General features: G+C 42.2%; 1 pseudogene across 1 annotated transcript in view; it reads right to left on the bottom strand.

Moving 5' to 3' along the window:
• The window catches only part of LOC102458688 (uncharacterized), a 113805-nt pseudogene that overhangs the window by 63821 nt on the left and 25241 nt on the right, over nucleotides 1-24743 (bottom strand). The window contains exons 12-22 of the transcript XR_016349146.1: nucleotides 22117-22309; nucleotides 18716-18834; nucleotides 17436-17636; nucleotides 15305-15426; nucleotides 13510-13738; nucleotides 10149-10440; nucleotides 9015-9029; nucleotides 5783-5927; nucleotides 4395-4488; nucleotides 3315-3460; nucleotides 3081-3168 (exon numbers count right to left, since the gene is read on the bottom strand). The product of XR_016349146.1 is annotated as an uncharacterized LOC102458688 (transcript). The remainder of the gene's footprint in view (nucleotides 1-3080; nucleotides 3169-3314; nucleotides 3461-4394; nucleotides 4489-5782; nucleotides 5928-9014; nucleotides 9030-10148; nucleotides 10441-13509; nucleotides 13739-15304; nucleotides 15427-17435; nucleotides 17637-18715; nucleotides 18835-22116; nucleotides 22310-24743) is intronic.

The following is a 24743-nucleotide window of genomic DNA, read 5'->3' as shown; positions in this document are numbered from 1 at the left end:
GGAAGGCATCAGAAAGCCTGTTGCACCATGGAATATATCTGCAAGAAATAAGAATCTTAATCATCCGTAACACAGATAATGCATCAGAAAAACCAAACTGGAGGAAAGAAAGGCAATGCTGAAGTACTCTGTATTTTCTGCCTTCTTCCCATTCCTTCATTAAACAAAAATAAAGATTGGATATTCCTAAAGATTTCAGAAGCCTTTGAGAGGGAAATAAGGTTCTGTCATGTTTGTGGCTGAATTATATATCACTAGCAGACTCACCCAACATTTGTCCAGGTCCTTCAGGGTAGGGGTCTGGCAGTGTGGGGGGGGTGCAGGACTCAGGGCCTTGAGGATGTGTGGGGGGGGGGGAGTGAGTGCAGGAGACTGGGGAAGAAGAACAGTGCAAGAGTGAGGGTTGGAAGGTAAGGATGGGCTCAGGGCAGGGGGATCCCATCCAGAATGGGCCTCTTCTCTTTCCCCTCCCCCCCTTCCCCACCTGCCAGGGGCCTTAAGGTTGCTAGGTGTCCGGTATTGAACCAGACAGTTCGGTATTTTTCGCCTCGAGTGTGTCTAGATTACATGGCTCAGTCGACAGAGCCATGTAAAGTAGTTTACTCAACATAGTCAATGAAGCAGGGATTTAAATAATCCCCGCTTCATTAAAATAAAAATGGCCACCGCACTGTGCCAACAATCAGCTGATACAGCACAGCACGGCAGTCTAGACATGGCGCAGTCGACACGGGAAGCCTTTGTCAACCGCTTCGGTATGCCTCGTGAAACCAGAGCGGCCACTGGCAGCCTGTTAGGGCCAAAAATCCTCAAAAGCATTTCTAAAAGAGGCCACACTTGGTTTTTTTGGTTGGCTGGATTTTTTGTGTTCCTCTTTTTTTTTTTTCTTTCCAGAAACCATCTGGCAACCCTAGAGGCCTCTTCTCCCACCAACCCGGCCACCAGGGGTCTTTTTTCCCCCCAAACTCCCTTTTAGGCCACCAGGAGCCTTTCTGCCCCCACCCGCCATCCCAACCTCCTCCCCTGCCACCAGGGGTCTTTTTTCTACCTCCAGACCCTTCCCCTTGGCTTGCAGAGGCCTTCCCCCAACCCTCTGGTGCTGTGGCCATGGGCCATTTGGGAAAGGGTTTGGGGCAGGGATGCTGCTTGGTGTGCTGGCAGGCAAGATGGTAGAGCCCCAACCCTGCTGGCCACTTCCTTGGTGGTACAGCTGCCCCCAGTGGACACTCTTCAGGATAGCTCTCCCCTGCAGAATTGCTGCTCCAAAGGACACTCTCATATCACATCCCTCCAAATAGCAGCCCCTCTCTTTGCATGTTATGGAAAACAGTCCTCTTCCCAGGACTTCCAATTGTCCTGGCACAACCAAACCCTGACCTTGCTTAAGTTAGGAGAAGAGGAAGCTGCATATCAAGTTTGGTGGTCCTAGTTCTTACCATTTAGGAGGAGTTCTTGAACAAATGGACTTGCAGACAGATAGACAGATAGATTCATTCATTCGGGGAACCTGAAGCCTGGGCATATATACTAATGATTGAGAACCACTAACAGAAATTATTCTTGCTGAATCTGAAAAGAAAAATGGATTTTCCTATTTCATTTCCACCCTATCAAAAAACCCTTCATTTTTTAAAAAACTGTTTATTTTATTTACCAGCTTTGTTATGGTGAAGTACAGGTTGTACCTCAATTGTCCAGCACCCTTGGGACTAAAATAGTCCCAAACCAGGGAATTTGCCGGACCAAAGGAGGTCAATGTAGCAGAGGCTCTGCTTTTCCCCTGGTCACCCAGGGGTTCTGCTTTTCCCCAGGCAGCTCCATGGCCACCAGGGCTCTGCTTTCCCCACAACTTGGGGGAAGAGGGGACTCTACTCCCACAGGCTTCACTGTAGCCCAAGCTCCTCTCTTCCCAAAGTGGCCAGGAACTCCAATGCAGTCCAGAGCTCCACTCTGCTCAGCGTCTCTGCATTCTCCACGCCCCCTCCCCCCAGCACCTTGCTGCCACCTGGGGCTTCACGCTGCACCAAGCAGCTTTGCTGCTGCCCAGTGGGCTCCATCAAGCAGCCCCACTGCACGGGAGCTCCACGCTCCAACCAATGGCTCTGCTGCCACTCAGGGGGCTCTGTGTTCCTCACAGCGGCTCTGTGCTCTCTACCCCAGCATCTTGCTATGGCCCAGGGGTCTCTGTGCTCCTCTCCAGCAGACATGCTGGTGACCTCCCTCGGGTGACAGAGAGCTCCACTCCCTCCCTCCCCCACAGAGACCAGGGGCTCTGTGTTTCTCCTAGTGATTCTGCTGCTCCCAGAGCTCCATCTCGGCCCTCTAATTTGGCAACATTCCTGGCCTCAGCCCAACAGCTTATCCTGTGAGTGCTCACACGGATGCTGCCAGACCAGGGATGTTGCCGGACAAGGGAAGCCAGAAATAGGGAGTTTCAATCTGTTGTATAATTTAAAAGTAAATAACATGGCTTGTGCTCAGGATACTGGCTGCAAAAGAAGTGAAATAGAAGTGCGAGTTGTGAAAAGAGAATGTACCGTGGGTGGATCATCAGCCACAGAATAAAATTATGGACAACTATGTGGGGGGATGGAAAACTTAAAAAAAAAAGGAACATTCACAGAGTATCTTTTATTCTGAAGGATTTCTGTGTATTTAAAAAAAATTAAATTATCTACAAGGGGTCACTTAACCCATCAGTGAAATGCATCTCTGTAAGGGTAAAACACAACAGTTGTGTAATAGCATGGAGCAACAGTTCAGGAGATGATGGTAAATCAGCTACTGAATACTGTACTTTAAATGCAGAATTAAAACGTTGTCAAGCAAGAGGATGGAAAGCAATGACAACCATGTGACTCTGGGATGGTTTGTTCATTCTTTGACAATTTGAGTTATTTTCTCATTCAAGATAATATCACAACTGTACATCTATTTGTAGAAGGCAAGATGACAGAGAGGAGATATGAGTTGATGGTGCTGTTACATGATGGAAATATCCCCTTCCTAAAAGATCACAGATGTCAAGACCAGAAGAGAGCACTAAGATCAACTGGAGCAACTTCCTGAACAGCACAGGCCATAGGATTTCCTCCAGTGATTCCTGCACATTTAATTCCTCGTGCTCTTTACTGTATTTTTCCAGCCCATTCTTGGTCACCGGATCAACTAATGTGCATTAAATGAATCACAGGTAACATATTTGAAAAGAATTGCTAGAGTCCTTTTGTATTGTAAACTGTTAGCTAACTGATCACTATCAGCGCTTGCACATGACATTAGCTCCTAACTGTGGGGTTAGGGAAATGAAAAGCTGCTGACCTTTATGTCCATTGTTTGTGTAGGCTGGATCATATGACAAAATGAGGCTTACTGAACAGCAACAATAAGAGCATTTTTTTTGAGTGACTTGACAGGCAAGGGTGATTTGCATGTTCTCCACTGCAGACGGGGACAACAACTAAAGGATGAAAACACAAAAATTATTGGCAATTTCCCCTAAATGTAAACACAGGTCACAGAGATCACGCTAATTTTTTCTTGCCTTAATTAATCTCCGGAAGTAGCATTAATCATTCTGCTATTGATTCATACTTATTTAACTGTGGCTAAAGGCTGAAGTCACTTCACTTGAAATTCTATACAACAGGATATGATACAGAGGGATGCCATAGGTTCATATAAAGTGTGACTAGGATATTGATTGTTTTTGTTTTGGTATTTGAGATGGAATTTTAATTATATATCATCTTGGTAAAGAGCATGGGCCATGTCTGGGGAAATTGTGGAAAGAAGTTCTGAAGGACTGGGAAAGTTCTATGGCATGACACTTTGCAACATATAATTTTGTTCCTACTTTTTTAACAGTACCCATTGTTTTAATGCAAGGGTGCACAAAAAAAATCACAGAATCTGTTACTTGGAAATAATGTAGGAAATGAGAGATTCACTTTCTTTTCTCCTTGGGGAAAAGAAACCCTTTTCTGCATTGAACTTAACATAACATAAAACATAGCACACTGCACACCCCACCACAACGTAACATAATTTTCTGATTTGTTTATTTTTTACTTAGCAGACCACACAACTTTGGAAAAATTCCCATTGACTTCAAGAGAATTCTGTCTCAGTAAATATATTTAGATTGGGCCTGCAGTTATTATACAAAGGCTTTGCTTGATATTATCAAGTGATAGTTTGGAAACGTGAACAAAATTACACTGTTACATGCAGAAATACAAAATAATAAAACATGGTAAGAGAAATGTACACTGCCTAACACAATGAAGCCCCAGTTAGTTGAGGCCTTTAAATACTATTGTAACATACTTGTTAAAATAATCATGTGCATTGTATGATTTTGGTTTCCATTGGAAATAAAATAAACTATTTACCTGAATAAAGCCATCTCTTGTATTAAAGGTAAATTTTCCAATTTGATTATTGTCAATCTCTTGGATGCTTAACAATAAAGTAGACGGAATATATCTGCAAGAAAAAAATCATAATAATTGGAAACACAGAGAATGCATTGAAGAAACCAAACTGAAGGAAAGAAAGGTAATGCTGATGTGTTCTGTGATTTCTGCTTTCTTCCCACATGTAATTCTTCTTTAAAGAATGAAAAAATTCCTTTAAACAAAATTAAGATTAGGGTATTACTAAATATTTCAGAAACATTTGAGAGAGAAATAGGATTCTGTGAAATCTGTGGGTGACCACACAGAGAACCATGAATTCTTCCCCATTTGGCTTTAGGAGTTGGGTTACCAAGTGAAAAATCTACTTGTCCACTTAAATCAAGCATCATTTAAAATACTAGTTCCTAACATTTTGAGAACCAGACTATGACATCAGTCTTAACAGACAGTGCCTGCCACTGCCCAGAATTCAAGTTTGCACATTCTATCCTTGAGATTCAGATGCTTGCAACTATATGTTTGGAGCAGTCCAGTCTCCAGTGTGGATTAGAGAATAAATCACTTCTCACCTCCCAGTTAATTGTATATCATTCAGATGGGGAGGAAAATCTGAAGCTTGGGCACAAATACTAATGACTGAGAGCCACTGATAAAAATATCATTGCTGACTATGGAAAGAAAAATGGATTGTCCTACTATAATTCCATCCCATCAAAAAGTCCTTGATTTAAAAAAAAATTTGTTTTATGTATTAGCTTTGTAATGGTGAGATCAAAACAACTGCAATATTTTCCAGACCTGAAACATGCATGGTTGCATAAAGAAAGAAAGGAAAAGACACAAGAAGTCTCTTCTTCATGCAGGGATTTATCCGGTTGCAATCATAGGCTAAGATTTGAAGTTGTTTCATATAGAATAGGACAAACGTTGGAGAATGATTTCTGTAATCCAACAACTTTACATTCACATTTATGGACTAACTAATAATTGTTTTTTAGGGTCTCATTTCACTATTTGTAGAAGTCTGGGAACCACTCTCTTTCTCCCTTGATCCCAACTCTCAAAATATCCCTCATTTTGAGAGAGCTCATCCATTTTATGTCCAAAATGACTTAGGGTTCCACACAAATGTGGTGCCCCCTTTTATTACTGCACATCTTTACAGTAGAAATACAGAAGACGTTACTTATGGCTAAGGAATCAAATTACACAACATTTTAAGTTTCCTGTGTGAATAATGTGAGTACGCCTTTCACTTATGATGGGGCTTATTAGACTGATGAATATGCTTGGTTATGATCTGTCTGGAAAGGTATTTAATGACACTATGTCTTGTGAAATAGGACAAAGGTCTAGTTTACCTGTTCACACTACTGTCATCTTCCAGGAGAGCTATAATGAATATTGGTGGGGATTGGTCTGCTTTCTCCTTGTGAGATGCAAATTCAAAGTGCACTGGTTTCAAGTATAAATGGAACTCATCAAAACCCATCTGCCTTGTACATCCTGAAACAAAAAATAGGACTATTAGATACAGTTGTTTCATTTTTTTTAAATGCTTTGTACTGCCGTAAATAATACAGACCTAGAAATCCATTATCTTTTGTATACATGTTTAGTATGTATGAAGAAGCTTAGAAGCCCCATTCTAAATCAGAGCAAGGCATCCAGCAGTACTAGGCCAAGGAGGCCCTGCTCTATATAATGGATCAGTTTTAAAAGGCACTATCAGCCTAGTGAGATGGGGGAAGGAGTTACAGGCTATACCTGGAGCTCTAGGCAGAGTGAATACAGCCTTAGAAATGTCATTCTATGGACAGTGATCCATACTCCCCACCTCCACCCCTTGGGGACAAAAGCCCACTAGAGGCCCTGAAGAAAAGGATGTTGTCCCCCAGCAAATGAAGCAGATACTAGAATGACTGAGACCATGATCCAGAAAAAAGGAGCCATGGCCCAATAGGAAGTGAGCAGGGCGGGGGTTAACTTGGGATGGACCAATGAATGGTCAGAACACTGCAACATGACTTAGTGCCTTGGGACACAATGGAGACTGCTGTATACAACCCAACAGGGCTCCCTCCAGGACAGGCAGTCTGAAAAGAACCATGAAGCCGCTGCTTCAGCATTAGGGCAGCAGGTATCCTACTGACTTGCTACAGTATGATACTTCTCTGTAAATTGTAATGCTACTTGCAGCTGGTATGGCGCCAATTACACCAGAACAAATACTGCTCATTGTGCCACTAATATTCATTATTTGATTAGCCCTGACCATCTGATTGTCACTTACAATACACAAAATAAAGGACAAAAAGTGCAATGTTTTAAGCAATGTTTGAGAGAAAGTTTGTGAGAGATTCAAAGAGGAGTGTAAAACAGTCAGCCTGACATACAAAGAAGAGAATTTTGTCAGCCATGTTTTGAATGAACTGGAGGATAGTGCTTCAGAAGAGGTATGGGCAATGGAGGAAATTATAGTAGTTAAGACAGGAGATTATCAGACCCTGAACAAGCATTTTTACCATTCAAACAGAAAATGTGTGGAAGTTGTGTTGCAGAAATCCTTAGTTCAGCCCAATTAAACACATTATAACAATATAGTAGGAGACAAGGAAAAAGATGATCCCATATGACCATCAGAAGGTTGGATGTTTGGATACAGGGTGGCAGAGAAATAAGATAACTACACTTCCTTTTGTCATAACAGTAGGTCTCTGAGGAAGACAAGTGTTATGCCTATTTTATAAATAGCTAAGCCAAGTCACAGATGAGCTAATTAGGCTATGTTATACATTACAGACCCTACAGTGGCATAGCTAGTCTAGCATAGACATAGCCTTAGTGAATAAGTGGCAAAGCCACATATAGGGCCCAGATGTCCTAACTCTCCCTGTCTCTGTGGGATTAGAAAAAAAATGAAATAAAAGAAGAAAGAAAAGGACAGGCAGAAAGGGTGTCACATCTGGGAACATTAAAAAGCACCAAACACATCAATCAACACTATGTAGGAAGTGTAGAATAAAAGAATTCAGGTAAAAAAAAAGGGCTTGGCACATTTATGCTTTGACAAGGTCCCTCACCAAAGGCTCTTGTGTAAATTACATTCCCATGGGATAAGAGGGAAGGTCCTTTCATGGATTGAGAACTGGTTAAGAGACAGAAAACAAACGGTAGGAATAAATGGTAAATTTTCAGAATGGAGAAGGGTAACCAGTAGTGTCCCCCAAGGGTCAGTCCTGGGACCAATTCTGTTCAACTTATTCATAAATGATCTGGAGAAAGGGGTAAGCAGTGAGGTGGTAAAGTTTGCGGATGATACCAAACTGTTTAGGATAGTCAAGACAGAAGCAGACTGTGAGGGACTCCAAAAAGATCTCACCAAACTGAGTGATTGGGCAACAAAATGGCAAATGAAATTTAATGTGGATAAGTGTAAAGTAATGCACATCGGCAAAAATAACCCCAACTATACATACAGTATGATGGGGGCTAATTTGGCTATGACTAATCAGGAAAGAGATCTTGGAGTTATCGTGGATAGTTCTCTGAAAACTTCCACACAGTGTGCAGCGGCGGTCAAAAAGGCAAATAGGATGCTAGGAATTATTAAGAAAGGGATAGAAAATAAGACACGGAATATCTTACTTCCCCTGTATAAAACTATGGTATGCCGACATCTTGAATACTGTGTACAGACGTGGTCTCCTCATCTCAAAAAGATATTTTGGCCTTGCAAAGGGTTCAGAAAAGAGCAACTAAAATGATCAGGGGTTTGGAACGGGTCCCAAATGAAGAGAGGTTAAAACGACTGGGACTTTTCAGTTTAGAAAAGAGGAGACTGAGGGGGGATAAGATAGATATATATATATATATGGTGTAGAGAGGGCGAATAAAGTTATGTATTAGTTCCCATAATAGAAGAATTAGAGGACACCAAATGAAGTTAATGGGTAGCAGGTTTAAAACCAATAAAAGAAAGTTCTCCACACAGAGTATAGTCAACCTGTGGAACTCCTTGCCAGAGGAGGCTGTGAAGGCTAGGACTATAACAGAGTTTAAAGAGAAGCTAGATAGTTTCATGGAGGTTAGGTCTATAAAAGGCTATTAGCCAAGGAATAGAAATGGTGTCCCTGGCCTCTGTTTGTCAGAGGCTGGAGAAGGATGGCAGGAGACAAATCACTTGATCATTGTCTTCGGTCCACCCTCTCTGGGGCACCTGGTGCTGGCCACTGTCGGTAGACAGGCTACTGGACTAGATGGACCTTTGGTCTGACCCAGTACGGCCGTTGTTATGCTACAGATTCAGCTTGCAGAATGAGTTGCTCCTTAGTTCACCCTGTAGCCAAGTGAGCAATTCATAAATACACAAAAATGTATTTGCTTGTATATGTGTGTGTTACAAAGGAAAACAGTGGCAAAGAAAAAATATACCAAGAGAACAAAAAAGGGAGCGGGAGGCAGAAATTGAGACGGCAAAGATTAATATGGCAATAAAGGAAACAGAAGAACAAAACTGAGATTGAATCTAACCTGCCTCCACATTCCCCTACAACTACATGCCTTATAATCACATTGTCTCGACACACATACCATATACGGACCTTACTAAGGAACAAAGCAAAAAGACAAGACAAATGAGCTAGGTGGAATAGTGCAGACATTATATGTATTTTCAGATATAAATCAGTTTTCAACATGAAAGGAGCAGACAAGTAACAGTGATGGTGCTGGCAATTCTGAAAAGTTTCATTACAGCCCCGGTACACACTAGAGAATCAACTAATTTAGTTTCAATCACTTCATTTTACTCTGTAAAGCTGAATAAAAAGTTTATTTGCCTTTTTAAATTTTCAATCCAAAATTCAAATCCCAGTGTCTTTCATGGAAGGTGGCTTAATGAACTGTGATACTCCTGTTACAACAAGGTACAAAATTAGCCCCTAAAATGTCACATTCAATAAACTACTTCTGTTTATACTGCTGCTCAGTTTATTACACAGCATAATTTATCTGAAACAAATTATATTTTAAAATCGATTTATGTATGCATCTTGAGGAAGCCCTTATTTTCCCTGCAGAGCTTTTTACAAAGCTTCCTTCTATTCCTACATTAATGACAATTCACTGCTGGGATTTTACGGATTTATATAATTGCCGTTTCAAAGACTGCTTATTTTTTGCAGATATTTTTAACAGAGAAAATTCCAGATTTCAGATTAGGGTTCTTTGGAAAATTTTATGTCAAAAAATGTTGACAGAAAATGTGTTTAATGGGGAAAAAATCCACATATTTTGTGCAAAGCACCTGCTTTACAAACTGTTTTTTTAATTTTTTGTTTTGTGAAGAAATGTCAACATTTTTCACATTGGAATAAACCCAGACTTTTCCAGATCTATTTCAGATCTGTGTGGTTCAAACAGCACTATATTTGCCTGCTGATTGTTGAAGTAAATGAATAAAGTATAAGACACCAGGCTTCTTAACCTATCTTTGGCATGTCATTTTATTTTTTAAAAAGGTAAATGGTCTTAAAACCGTTATCACAGAAAAAGCTGTATCTATCGCCACTTGGACTTGGTTAATGATTAATTTATTTCCCCCTGGTTACCCTACTCCAGTAAGATAGAAAGACCTCCATTTTCATTAGATGAAGGACCCTAACCCCCCCCTCCTACTTTTCATGTGTTTTTTATCAGCTTTAAGTTATACCTCAGTTTATTAAAAACATGAACATTTGTAAATGCAGCATATACAACTCTTCCATATACCGGTTGGAGAACAAGAGGTGCTATCACATGTGATCTGTGCTAACCTAGCCAACTGTGCACTCTCCATGGCTGTCTCGATCAGTCGATGGCAGAGCGTGATGAGTTCCAGGAGCCTCGAGAAGGTCTCCAGAATAAAGGCTTGTTTTTCTCTGCCTTGCTTCTTTTCTTCATTTTTTCCTGACTCTAGTGCTAACATAGCAATATCCCGTATAAGGAGTGGGTCTTCCATCAGCGTGCTTGCAAATAACTGCAAGGAAAAAAAGAAAAGGGAGATCATTATTAACCACATTTGTTATAGGAATGCCTAAGGGACAACACCAAGAATGGTGCTTCATTGCATAGGCACTACATAAAAGCAGAACAGATGGTCCCTGTCTTGAAGTGCTTATAAAATAGATACAACAGCTACTTGGTGGGAGAAGGGATATAACACATATAGAGTGGCAAACTGGATGGTGGCACACAGGATATTAATACCATGATTTTTTTGTTGATTTCATATGTGGAGGGAAGTAGATTTACACGGGAGGGAATAACCTAAATGGGAAGAGAAGAGAAAGGCAAAGAAGGTAAGAGAGTTAGGTTAGAAGGAAGTCGAGGTGAAGAGTCTATGGGAGAGGAGCGCTAGCAGGGTTAGACCAAACAGCCATTTAGCATAGAGCAGAGAAAATCCAGTTAAAGCAGTAGGAAGTTCTCTAAGGGTACATCTACACAGCAACGTTATTTCAAGATTATTAGCTACACAGCTAGTGTTATTTCGAAATAACTTAAACCACGTCTACCCAGCAGGCAGTTATTTCAAAATAATGTTGAAATACTGTCAAGCTGGAAGTCTTCTTACTCCGACTCCTGTAACCCGCACTGTATGAAAAGTAAGGGAAGTTGGAGGAAGAGTGCTCTATTTCGAAATAAGTGCTGTGTAGACATTCCCAATTTTGAAACAAGCTACGCTATTGACGTAGCTCAATTTGCATAGTTTATTTCAAGTTAAGCCCTGCTGTGTAAATGCACCTCGAATGTCCCAGCTTTGGGTGTTCTCCCCCTATAGTTGTAGTCTGTCTGGCTCCTTTGTGCAGTTGTCTCCAAAGACCAAGCAGAGCAGAGGTGGGCAAACTCTGGCCTGCAGGCCATGTCGAGCCTGGCAGATCTTTTGTGTTCAGCCCTCGAGCTTCCGCTGGAGAGTGGATTCATGTGGTTGCCCTGCTCTGGCACTCTAGCTGACAACGGGGAAGTTGGGGGGGTCAGGGCCTGCCCTGCTTCCCCCACCCAGCGCTCCCCAGCTTTGCCATCTTTTGGCACGTGCAGAACCTCACTGCACTGTTTTTGGGGTTGGAACCCCACCTTACATGGCAGCCCTCCCCCTCACAGAATTGTACCCAATCCCCTTCCAGTCTCCTATGACCTCACCCTCAAGAACCTAGAAACCTTCCGGGGCCACACCTGTCTCAGCTAGAGTGCTTCTGCCTGTGGCAGTGCCTGGTACCGCTACCTTGAAGTTACTACTGGCAGGGACCTTAGCAGACTCTCCCAACCCCCTGTTCCAGTATCCTTTTCTCCCAGTCCCCACCCACCCCCAGATCCTTGTCCAGCCAGTCTCTATTCTTCCTCCTCCCCCTGTTCCAGGCTTCCTCTCATGCAGATGTTCCATCTCAGTTTCCTGCTCTTCTCTCTGTAATACTCCATTTCCAGTTTCCACATGCATTCACGGGCTCCTTCTCCCAATCTATTTTCCCTACCACACCACGTGAGGCTCATCTCCCATGCATTCAAATCAGGCAGCTTCCTCCTCCATGCTGCCTGAGCCAAGCAGGGTGGGATCATTGGCTCTCCTGTGCTCTCAATCTCCTTGCTCTCCCTTCAGGTGCCTGGGCCCCGTCCTCCCTTCACAACCAGAGTCATATAAAGTGAAGACAGAAACTGCTAAAATTATTATTAAAAGAAACCTTTAATGAGCATGTGTGAGCTATAATATTTCACAGCAATGACTAATAGGCCTGACGCAAAGGCTGCTCCTCTGTCAAATTTAAAATCTCTGAGCAAATCAAAATATTTCCATCTAGTCCAGAGGTAGACAATAACCAGCCCCTGGGCCGGCTGTGGTTCGCTAGGGTTAGTCCTTGGGAGCTGCAGGAGGCAGTGTCCCCATCTGTGTTTCTTCCTGCAGCTCCAACTGGCTGGGAATGGTGATCTGTAGCCAACGGAAGCTTCAAGCTGCCATATTTGCAGAGGCACAGGTAAATTAAAGTGTCTAACCCTGGAAAACTATCTCCATCTTATTGCCCACCACTGCTCTAGTCTGGTTTTTGAAAATTAGTCTAAAATTTTCCCAAAAATTCAGTCTGAAATTATTAAAGTTTGGTGAAGTTATGGGCAACTAAAAATAGGGACTTATAAATGGGAAGTGTTTGGGCAATCTAAATAGGAAGCAGTGTTACCAGTTCCACTTATAGCAATATTTATACATACGTCTAACCTTTTATTACTAATAACTATTCAATTATATGCAAACAAAGAGAGTATAGGCCCCAATTCTAATCTCAGAACAGTTTTATATTTGCGTAATTGTTTTCACCTGATTATACAGTGCGGCTACGTCTACACTGGCATGATTTTCCGGAAATGCTTTTAACGGAAAAGTTTTCCGTTAAAAGCATTTTCGGAAAAGCGCATCTAGATTGGCAGGACGCTTTTCCGGAAAAGCACTTTTTCTGGAAAAGCGTCCGTGGCCAATCTAGACGCGCTTTTCCGCAAAAAAGCCCCGATCGTCATTTTCGCGATTGGGGCTTTTTTGCGGAAAACACTACTGTGCTGTCTACACTGGCCCTTTTCCGGAACAGTTTTCTGGAAAAAGACTTTTGCCCGAACGGGAGCAGCATAGTTTTTCCGGAAAAGCACTGATGATTTTACATTAGATCGTCAGTGCTTTTCCGGAAATTCAAGTGGCCAGTGTAGATAGCTGGCAAGTTTTTCCAGAAAAGCGGCTGATTTTCCGGAATAACTTGCCAGTGTAGACACAGCCTACTTGATTTATTGTGCTTCATTAGTGTGAGATCAGAATAAGCCACTTTTCTTATCACTGTGCCTGGAAGTTGGGATCTCTTGCATACAGAAAGAGACAAAATGGACTTTAACCAATGTATAAATGCCAGTCAAATAATTAAATACTAAAAAAATTATAAAACTGAAACCTTAACCACTAAACAAAGAACAAATATTATAGCAACGACAAGCTCTTTCCATCCTTACAATGCTTACTCAAGTGGATTTACAAGTTACCACAATTCTCACTTACATAGAAAGTACAAATTGAACCTACATCTTTTTGAATTTGAGAGCTGTATGAAGAGTCAGGCTTTTCCATGGTCAGCCATTCATCCACTGCTAGCTGAAGTACTTGTTTTTCTATACTAGTTGCTTCACTGGGTGTTTTTGGTCTACAGAAGCTATAGAACTCCTGGAAGACGTACTCCAGAGCTTTTGAGATTAAAGATGCCAGGCCAAGGGAAGGGTGAAACTCCAGCAAGTAAATGTTCTTCAAACTAGGGCTTTAAAAAGAAGTGAAATTCAATAAACTGGTGAATTTATTGAAGAACATGATCACCATCAAAAGAAAAATCTTATGTTTTATAAGCAATTGGCAGGACAATCTTTTGTACTGGTCCACTGGATGCTGCTTAATAGCAATCTTTCTATTAATAATTTCCAATTAATGGCAAGATTATGCAGGGAACCCATCCTGTCCCATTGACTTCAATGATAACAGATTTAGATATCAGCCACAACCTGCCACTTATTGAGAAATCGCATGATTCAGGACAGTTTCTGGGGCTGCAGCCAAGGAAGGAAGTGCTGGGACATGACTTCTCTGGCTGTAGACCCACAAACCTGCCTGTGCCTAGGGACTGCAGAGGATATAAGGAGCTGGACTGCCTGCAACCCTGCCCAGTAAGGGAGCCCCTGCTGGAGTCCTGATGCTGTAGGGTGGGTAGGGAGGCTGTGGGTACAGTAGCAGCCAGGAGTGGCACTGCAGCTCAGATGCTAGGGCTTTCCAAAGGGAGCAGGGTGCTGAGAGCCAACAGGGCTGTATGGTACCTCTCCTTGCTGCTGCCCTGCCAACAGCTTCCCCCTCGCCCCCCCAAGGAAAGTCTCAGCATTGAGGCTTTAGCACCATCCCTCCTCCCCATTGCTACATTAGCCACAGGCAGGTTTGTGGAACTGCAACCAGGGAAGACATCCCAGTCTTTTCTTCCTTGGCTGCAGCCTCAGGCTACGTATACACGGCAGCCTTTTGTCGGCAGAGACAATGCAAATGAAGCGCTCATTAGCATTTGTCGTGCTGTCATTTGCATAGCCTCTGCCAATGCTTTTTTTGGAAGAGGTTTTTGCACAAAAACAAGCAGTGTAGACGGGGTCATTTCACGCAAAAATCCCCTTTTGTGCAAGATCCCTTATGCCTCAAAAAAGGAGGCTGTAGGGCAGACATTTACTTATAGTTTGAATACTTTGAAATCATTGTTGTATTTTCCCCAATTAATACTGTGTTCCTTCTCCCTTAGGAAGGTTCCTTCATTACACACAGATTTAGTGGTTATGAGCAGGAAGAGTGTCTTCAACAGGCACCTTGGGTTGTGATTAGTTTTCCCAGGTTTCTGGGTGTGTGCTCGAACCAGTTCTCTTTTATAATGTTAAGATGAACACCTAATTATTGAAACCAGCCCTCGATGACACCATCACCCTCTAGTGAAAGATAATATATTGGGACAAAAACAACAAATAATGACCTTGAAAGTGGACTTTTGACATTAGTAATAGCATGCCCCTTTTAACAGGGAATATTAATTTCCCAATACAATGCAAAGTGAATGAATTAAATCCACTATCAGAAAAAAAATACTTTTCTTGCATAGTGTCTCACTGGCAAACCACAAAGTATATGAAATAGTAAAACTGCTGCCACATTAATCTTCATTATATAGCCCTTCCTCAGACATTTACAATTTGGTATCCAGCACCTTAGACAGCAAGATTCATTATCTGAAGACAAAAATCAATTACAATCACTAGAACATAAAACTTATTTCCAACAAGACTGGCTTTATTAAATTACTCACCAATTGTTGTTCAGAGAGATAAGTTGCTTAGCAATTATGTTATGGGGAAGTCCAAATTCACTGGTACTGCCTTTCTTATTTTTTCCCCAAATCTTTTGGACATATTCCTGTTGAGCATCTATCTAGAAATCAGTAATCAAAGCACGATAGAAGTGACATTAAAAACAAAGCTCAAAACATATCTATCAATGTTTGAGGCAAAACACAAATTCTCTTTACTGAAATATTGTATTTAGTTGTCAATTGAGTTATATTAGGGCTGAGTGTGGGCCCTAAATGATGATGACTCATAAATTTTTTTATTAACATTGATACTAACTATAGCAAGCTCTTACATAGGGCCTTTTGTTTGGGGATCACAAAGCACTTTACAAACGTTCATTAATTAAGTTTCCAAACTGCCACTTTACAGACTTGGAAGCTGAGGCACAGAGAAATGAAGTGACTTGTGCAAAGCTACGTGGAAAGTATGTGACAGAACTCGGAAAAGATCCCAGAGCTCATTTGTACTTTAATCTCTTGGCAAGTCTTTGACACTCTTCACAATTATCTGCCAAATACTGAAGAGCATTTAAAAACAAAAGTCAGTCAGTCAGTCAGTCAGTCTGTCTCTCTCTACATATAAATAAACTTTTTCATGGGATGACAGCGTGAAGTCATACGTCCCTCTGCGTCATCACGACCCTAACTCCCACCGGAAGCGGCCTCTCACCACGCTAGCAACTCTGCTGCAGGCTTCCCTACTGACCAGCCTCTTCACCTGCAGCCCTACTGGCTGCAGCCCCTCCAGACCATATGCAGGTAGAGGTAGGGTTAGGGTTAGGGTTAGGGTTAGGGTTAGGGTGTGTGTGTGTGTGTGTGTGTGTGTGTGTGCGCGCGCGCATCCCCACACATTGCCATCCAAGTAAGTGTGAGGCTAGGGTGGCGCATTGCCCCAGCCTCCCTCCCTTGTACTCAGTCTGGGGAGTGGAAGCCAAAAGCCACGCAGCCTCTCCTCTCTTCTTCCGCCTGGTACTCCAAGGGGGTAGTGAAAGCCATGAAATGTGTGGCCCCAGGAGTCATGCAGCCTCTCCTCTGCCCCACCCCGGTGCTCTGGAAGGGGTGGAACCTGGGAGCCATGTGGTCTTTCCCCCTCCCTCCTCTAGGCGACGCGGGAATCATGAGGCCTCCCCCACTCTGGTGTTTCTTCCCCCTTCCCAGCCCCCTTCACACACACCCTACATCGGGGGGAGAGCTGAGGCTGGTGTGCTCTGGCCTGGCCCTGCCTGGCAGGGGGGCGTCCAGAGCGACCTCGGCCCTGGGTCCTCCCCGGCGGCTGGGGGGAGTGAGAAATTGCCGGGGTGGGCTTGCCAGGAGAAGAAGGGGTGAGAAAGAGCTGGGGGGGAGGAGGAATGAGAAAGGGCCAGGGGCTGTGTCAGGCTGGAGGGGAGAAAGAGCTGGGGTGGGCCGAGGGGGGGAGAAAGAGCTGGGGAGGGTGAGGAGAGGCAGACCGTTGGGGGATGAAGGGTGAGAGGGAGCTGGGGAAGGAGGGATTAGAAAGAGCCGTGGCCAGGCCCTCTCCGGTTGCCAGGGGGAAGAGCTGGGGCGGCCTCAGCCCCCAGCCCTGCCTGGGTGAGAGAGGGTTGGTGAGCATAGCAACCAGGGGGGGCACAGCTCCCTAGTGGTTTTTTGTTTAATTTTTCTTCAGTGGTGGAAAGACGCAACTCTGGGCACTCACACACGAGTTTTCACTTTCCCACTTAACTGTGAACTTGAGCGTGACCATAGAATTTAATTTAATTTTTACATTTCCACATTTGCTCAGTTTTTCTTCTTTTCGTCTCCAGTTTCAATGGATGAAGTCTTTAAAGAGTATAAGTTAAATAGAGCTCTGCAATCTTTCTAATATTCACTTTGTGAATTAAATGCAAGCCTCAGCTTTCTGCTGTTGACTTGCAGCTATTTAATTTATGGAACACCCATCCAATTTTGTTGTTAGACTACTGCTGAGAAGTTAAAACCCAACTTAAATGGAAGCAGTGCAAACCTATACACCATACAATGGAGTTCTACGTGAATCGGTTATCAGTTCAAGGATCAGTTTCCCCCATCTATTCTCTCATAGAATATATTGTGAACAAACTCTACCTACATGTTGGTTGACTATATCTCTCACCAGCTGCAGCTGAAGCTTTAGGCAGATGCATTCCTCATTGTAAGTATTCACAAAATACTTGAGGCTGAGATCAAATCATGGCTGTTTGTACATGATGTCAGTTATTGCTTAGACCAAAGCAAATCTTTCCTCTGTATCCAGGACATGCTGATAAGCCTCAAAGTAGCAGTCTAGAAGCTGCAGGGATATTCAAAAGTGAAGTCCACACAACACAGTCATGTTTTCCTTTTTACTTGCTGAATACTCATTTTTTGCTGGCAATGGAGAGATTTTAAGTACAACACAGGGGCAAGCCACATCAGTCCAGAAATCTATCGAGTTTGGTTTCCCATTTCTGACAAAAGCCAACACCAGATGCTTCAGTTCACGCTATTTCTACAACAATGTGCCAACAGAAGAAGTTTTTTCCAGTTTCCAGGCAATTTATGGCTAGTTTACGACTTGAGGCATGACCATTTTATCTATATGAAATTAAACTCCTCTTAAGAGCTCCAGAATCTTTAACGTACTTTTCATGACACCCCTGTGAGATATCAATAGGACATGACACCCCTGTGTGTATCAATAGGAAACTCAAGTAGAGAGGTTACAACAACTTGCTCAAGGTCACACAGGAAATCTGTGGCAGACCATGGAATTGCACCTATGTCTTGCAAGTGCAAGGTTAGGGTCTTAATCAGTAGACTATCTTAATTCCTTGATATGGGTCAACTAGTATTATGCCCCTGCTAGGCTCCATGCCTGTGCCAGTTTCAGACACCATATATTCTTATGTGGCAAGGACTGTCACTCATACTTTGAATGTTTTGAAAACTCCCTGTATCAACTAATTTAAGAAGTGCAAATATAATTAAGGGGTAGTATGATTAACAGAGACTTGCTGAGATAAACAATTGGATATCGCTATACCTACCCTTTCTAGCACAACCCCAAATGGAGAGGGGGTGTATTATATAAAAATAATCCATTTTTAGTGAAAGGAAGTTTTTATTTACTAAACTCTCCTTACGTGGCATTCAGAAGCTCCCCTAAGCCCTCTCTGCTGTTGTGATGTGACACATGCAACACATGAACATTCATTTAGCAACACTGAAAATCATTTCTATTGCATATGTTAATATAACTAACAGTAGTAGGTTGTGCCAACTACATGAATCTTCCATATTGGAAGATTAATAAAAAATGAAATCATGAACTGGAGATTAACTGATCTGCATTAATAGTTTTCAGCGTTTCCTCATTGGGTGGAGATGTACCTGACGTTTATTCTCCAAGAGAGCAGCTTCACAAGTCCAAAGGTCAAGCAGCACCGCAAATCGATCCACAGATGTGTGCGCCCATGCTAAGAGGTTGTCATCACTGGATGTTACATGGCCTAAAAAGGAAAGTGAACAGTATGGTAGATGTTGATATTTTTAATGAGAGACACCTTTGTTTTAAGATCTCTGTTTAAATACACACACACACCGCTCTTCCTGAGGTATGGCTACTATTGTACTTGATTTCTGCTTGTGCACACACACACACACACACACACACACACACACACACACACAATCCCTAATTCCTGGGATTCATGACAACACTTCTGGGAAGTCCTTGGATAGTGCTCTATACACAGGACAGTCTTCTGGGTTGGGGTTGCAACTTCTTTGGAGGATAGGGACATAATTCAAAATGACCTTAGCAAGTTAGAGAAATGGTCAGAGGTAAACAGGATGAGGTTTAATAAGGAGAAATGCAGAGTGCTCCACTTAGGAAGGAACAATCAGTTCCATACATACAAGATGGGAAGCGACTGTCTAGGAAGGAGCATGGCGGAAAGGGATCTAGGGGTCATAGTGGACCACAAGTTGAATATGAGTCAACAGTGTGATGCTGTTGCAAAAAAAGCAAATATGATTCTAGGTTGTATCAACAGGTGTGTTGTAAGCAAAACTCGTGAAGTCATTCTGCCGCTCTATTCTGCACTAGTTAGGCCTCAGCTGGAGTACTGTGTCCAGTTCTGGGCGCCACATTTCAAGAAAGATGTGGAGAAATTGGAAAGGGTACAGAGAAGAGCGACAAGAATGATTAAAGGTTTAGAGAACATGACCTATGAAGCCAGGCTTCATGAACTGGGCTTGTTTAGTTTGGAAAAAAGAAGATTAAGGGGGGACATGATAGCGGTTTTCAAATATCTAAAAGGGTGTCACAAGGAGGAAGGCGAAAATTTGTTCCTCTTGGTTTCTGAGGACAGGACAAGGAGTAATGGGCTTAAAGTGCAGCAGGGGAGGTTTAGATTGGACATTAGGAAAAAATTCCTAACTGTCAGGGTGGTCAAATATTGGAATAAATTGCCAAGGGAGGTGGTGGAATCTCCCTCTCTGGAGATATTTAAGAACAGGTTAGATAGACATCTGTCAGGGATGGTGTAGACGGAGCTTGATCCTGCCTTGAGGGCGGGGGGCTGGACTCGATGACCTCTCGAGGTCCCTTCCAATCCTATTATTCTATGATTCTATGATTCTACATCCTCTGATGTGCATCACCAAGTTATAGAATGAGATTGTTGAAACTATGTATTGAAAGATTTACTTACAGATACTTTTGAAGATTAGTATTGACCAAACATTTTTTAAACTGCTGGCTTTGTGTCTTTTTTAGTCTAGTGTCAATCTGAGCATTTCAACTGGCCAGCAGCTCCTACAAGTGTCCAATAGGACTTACACAAAAGATGACACTACACCATTTTCTGTACAGCTGACAGAAAACAGAAGCAGGCCAAGCTAGGTTTTTAGAGTAATTTACATGTACCCCTTTTTCTGAAACGTATGGTCACTATGTATATTACAAAAAGACAAACACTGGTTTACCTTTACCAGGGAATAGAAAGCCAGACAACAGATTTAAAATTCCACTAGTTTGGGAGACCTCTCTGCAGTTTAAAATGCAAAAACAAGTGTGTGGGAAATTGTATTCAAATGTGTGTAATCCATTGCACACATACATTCAAACAAATGTTGCTTGGCATAAAGGAAAAAGAGGGATGACCAGGGGGAGAATAAAGCAGGAGAAGCTCAAAGAGGTTGAAAAGTACATGTGCTAATTTGTCAGAGGAAGGTTAAGAAAACCCTGCAGTGGCAGTTATGAAATAAACTGCCCATAAGGAAAGATTTTTCCTGGCCACTCCTCCCCCTACAATAGTGCTTGGCTTATGCCTGAAGCAAGATATAGATACATCAGCCTATTAAAGCTTGCCAGGCTTATTGCTATTCAAAATAAAGGTAACTAATTTTTAAAAGACCCGTGTACATGGGTGGGTAACAATTTTAAATAAAATTGTTGGAAGATTATATAATACATCCTTCCACAATAAAAATAATTCCTCTTGTACCACTAGAAACCTTTTCTTCTACAATTTTGAATACACACACACACACACACACACACACACACACATGTAGAGCCCTACCAAATTCACTATCCATTTTGGTCAATTTCACAGTGATAGGATTTTTAAAATTTCATTATTTTAATAAATGTCATGATTTTAGCTATTTAAATCTGTCATGGGGTCTTGGTCTGAAAAGGAATTGGTTGTGGGTGGGGGGAAGTTGCAAAGTTATTAGAGGAGTAGCATACTGCTGCCTTCACAGCTGGGTAGTTGGAGAGTGGCAGGACCTGGCCCAGAGCCCAGTTCTGAAGCCAGAGCCACCATCTGCTGCAGAGCAGATGTAAGGTTTGCACAGTATGGTTGCCATCCTTCCTTTTGTACTGATACTTGTAGAGCTGGGCCCTCACTCAGCGGTCACTGCTTTCTGGTCACCCAGCTTTGAAGGCAGAGCAGACATAAGGGTGGAAATACCATGAACCCTTCCCCAAATAACCTTGTAACCTCCCTTTTAATCCCTTTCTGGGTTAGGACCCTTCCCCCAGTGTGAGAAATGCTGGTCCCCCCCATGAAATCTGTATAGTATAGGGTAAAAGCACACAAAAGGCAAGATTTTACAGGTGGAGATTAGATTTCCCAATTTGGTAGTACCCTATTATATGTGTGGCTCTTTACTCGTGGTTTTCTAATATTTTCTCTCAATTTCCTTGATTTTTTCCCTCTCCTTCTTCCTACTTCCAGTTCCCCACAAGTCCAGTTGATTTATCCAGCAGCAATTTGTAACCCAGTCACTTTCAATTTATTTCCTATGGTGAAAAACAAAATCTGCAATGTAAAATATTTGGCAATTTAGTTTTAACAACAGTGACCAGGTGGCTGGAGATGCATAACATCCAGAGCTGCCTTTTGAGCAGCACTTTAAGGAGCAACAGGAGTTTAGAAACAAATAACTTTTTCCCTTCTCTAGCCCTTCCCTGTCACCTATAGTTGTTTATTTTCACCCTACTCTCAGGCCACTTTAATAATCTTTCTTCCTTCATTAAGATAGTGAAGTCCCAGGTGTATCTCGTGGGCAACAGAGCCTTGGAGTGGCATCAGCAGTAAGTGACAATCATTCCAAGTTCTCAGATACCACGGTGATGGATGTGATATAGAATCCTACATAGCATAAGTAGGAAAGGCTCCAGATGGTCAGTTGGAAAATGGCTCTGCATATCGCCCATAGTCAGACTTCAAAAAAAGCATAGTGCTCTCTGCTTTTGAGCTATCAACATTTGATCTTACTTTTATCTTGTTCAATGTACTGGCTTGCCATGAGCAGCAGCTGATTTTCAAGGTCCTTCAGGTCCTTCAAAGCTACATCGTACATGATGTAAGCCCCTTGCTGGTCCTGTGTGTGAATGTATCCATCTTGACTGGTGTAAAAGTCATCATGGTTTTCCACCTCTGAAAACTCCATGAACTGTCCACTGTGGATCTGTGCAATGGCAAACCCCAAGAGACGCTGTGATGCAGCCAGTCAGTATTACAAGACATGTCATGATGCACATCAATATATCTAAGATCAAGCCTGAGTCTGAAGGAGACAGTCTGCAAGGTTATCAAATGGCAATAAAATACAGCCAGAAATAACAATTTACAAGAAAAGATATCACATATTTCTGGGCTTCTGCCTTAAAACAGCTATTTTATTATGAATTGATAGGAGTCGGAAATGAGCTTCCATTGTTAGCCTGATTGTGTCCTCACGTCCCTAATCCACATCCATTCATGCACACACACACCCGCACACACACACCAATCATATGGGCCTCAAAGCTGGTAGGTTAGCCCAAGGATTTTTTAGGATTAGGATGTTTCCTACCAAACATGAAGTGAATCAGACAAGGGCTACCTTAATTAGGACTCTCAAATAAGTGTTCATAGTGGCATATTGACTGCCATGTTTGTGCTGTATTGGACAACATTTCTTTACAGGTACTGGACCAATGGGATAGTTGAACATTTACCTATAGCTCTTATTCCTCTAAAATCAGTAGCATCTTTAAAAGAGCTGGTTCAGATTCTCTTTGTCGCTATGCCAGAATTCCACATTGTTCAGTAACATCCCTGGCACAAGCTTCACATTGCAATTAACAGGAGTGGTGATGGCTTTCAAAGCAGTATAAACTAAGCCAGAAAATAGCATTCTTCTTCTAGAAAAAGCATATTCACATGGGGAGTATGGTATGACAGTTAATTTCACAGTGTAGACAAACCCTTAGCATGCCTTTTTAAAATTGATTTTTAAATCCAGGAGGGGAAGGGTCTGTCAGGTTCTTTTGGTTCCTGTTGGAGTCCTGACACCTCTGCTTAAGAAAACCTGCTTGGGCCAGGCGACAGGAAGATCCAGTTCTCCAGTGGCCTAGAAGGGCCAGAAGTTAGGAAGAACCAAGAAGGATCCAGCAGGCCAGTTAAGAAAGCTTGTCTGCTTCTTAGAGTGCTGGGTGATTCTGGGAGACAGGAGAGTAAACCCAGAATCACAGAGCCTTGTTGGGTCCTGGTCTTAAAGTGCTGCAACCAAACACCTGTGTTTACATTTGTTTGTTTAAAAGGTTCAGACTACCAGATACTGAATTGGTAATTATTGAGGGGTTTACATGCATCCACACTTTGTAAACCGTGGCAAAGAGCATCTGCAATGCAATGCCTTGACAGGGGGTGCAACAGCCACAAAGGGAACCTCTGATAGGAGTTACTGTATTTAATGCCTTTTTACAAGATCCTTATTCTTCATGTATATGCAAAGTCTTGTTTTTTCTAATACACCATCCTAATTTGCACTGTCCAATAGTATAGTGTAATATATTAATACTGCCAGCCCTCCTCCCCTCTTTGGTTTTCCTAATATTCTACTCTTGACCCTGGGAAATCAGTAATCAAACAAGTTTACCTCTCACAATTGGATGCTTTCCAAAACCCCATTAGAAAGAGAGATAGGCAAAGCAGAACAGCTGCCCTGAGCAAGGCATTAAATTTAATTATGGAAACCTCATCACATCAGATAAAGCAATCTATTCTCCAAGGCTCTTAGGAGTAATAGAAATGTTAACTGCAGAGATCTGTGCTGACTATAGAAGTATTCGCCTCTCACCAGCCAGTAAATGCCCACCAAAACCAATGTTTAATTTGAATGTCATATTAGATTGGCTTGTTAACATTCTTTTCTTCCTACTGATAAAAGTTTGTTCTCTTCGTTCTTTACATTTCTGACGTATTAAGCTTTGGTGCTCTCAGAACTCACAGTGTAGGGGATCTGCTAAAGTTTAAAAACCTTTTTAGCAGAATTAAATTCAGTTTTATTTACATAGGTAACTAAGCAAGCATCACGGTGGGAAGCACAAGACAAGGCAGAAGTTATAAGTCAATTCCTGTATCAGATGAAGAAAGATCCTGAAATTTTGCTTTTTCACACCTACCCCCTTCAATTTCCAACTGGTCTTTGCTATTTGTTTCTCCACTAGACCTCAGTCTAAAAGTGGTCACCACAACATACAGCAAAATATAAGGGAAACCGCCAAAAAATGGAGAATCATCCCCTTTCCAGCCCACTCGGAATCTAGAGAGCATTCCTGGAAAGTTTATGGTTTTGGAACACATTTTAAAGATGCCTCAACCAGGCCTTCAAATTGATGTCCACAATTGTTTGTAGGTACAAATAAGACTTTTAGAAATCCAGCTGTACATCTGTGCCTCCAGATTAGGGATCTGTGTGTCTAGGTGGTTATTGGTGCCCACCATTATTTGTACCTGTAATTTTCTCCTGTAGCTGCTCATTGGCACTAAGATCACAAGGCCCAGATAGCCGAGGATTACAAAGGAAATGTTAACTCCCTTCACATATCTTCCTCCTCAGTGCATCATTACATTTG

The sequence above is a fragment of the Pelodiscus sinensis genome, chromosome 3 (genome assembly GCF_052426305.1).
Source record: "Pelodiscus sinensis isolate ZL-2025 chromosome 3, ASM5242630v1, whole genome shotgun sequence".
Lineage (NCBI taxonomy): Eukaryota > Metazoa > Chordata > Testudines > Trionychidae > Pelodiscus > Pelodiscus sinensis.
The sequence above is the reverse complement of the archived record's forward strand: the minus strand, read 5'-3'. Positions and strand labels throughout refer to the sequence as shown.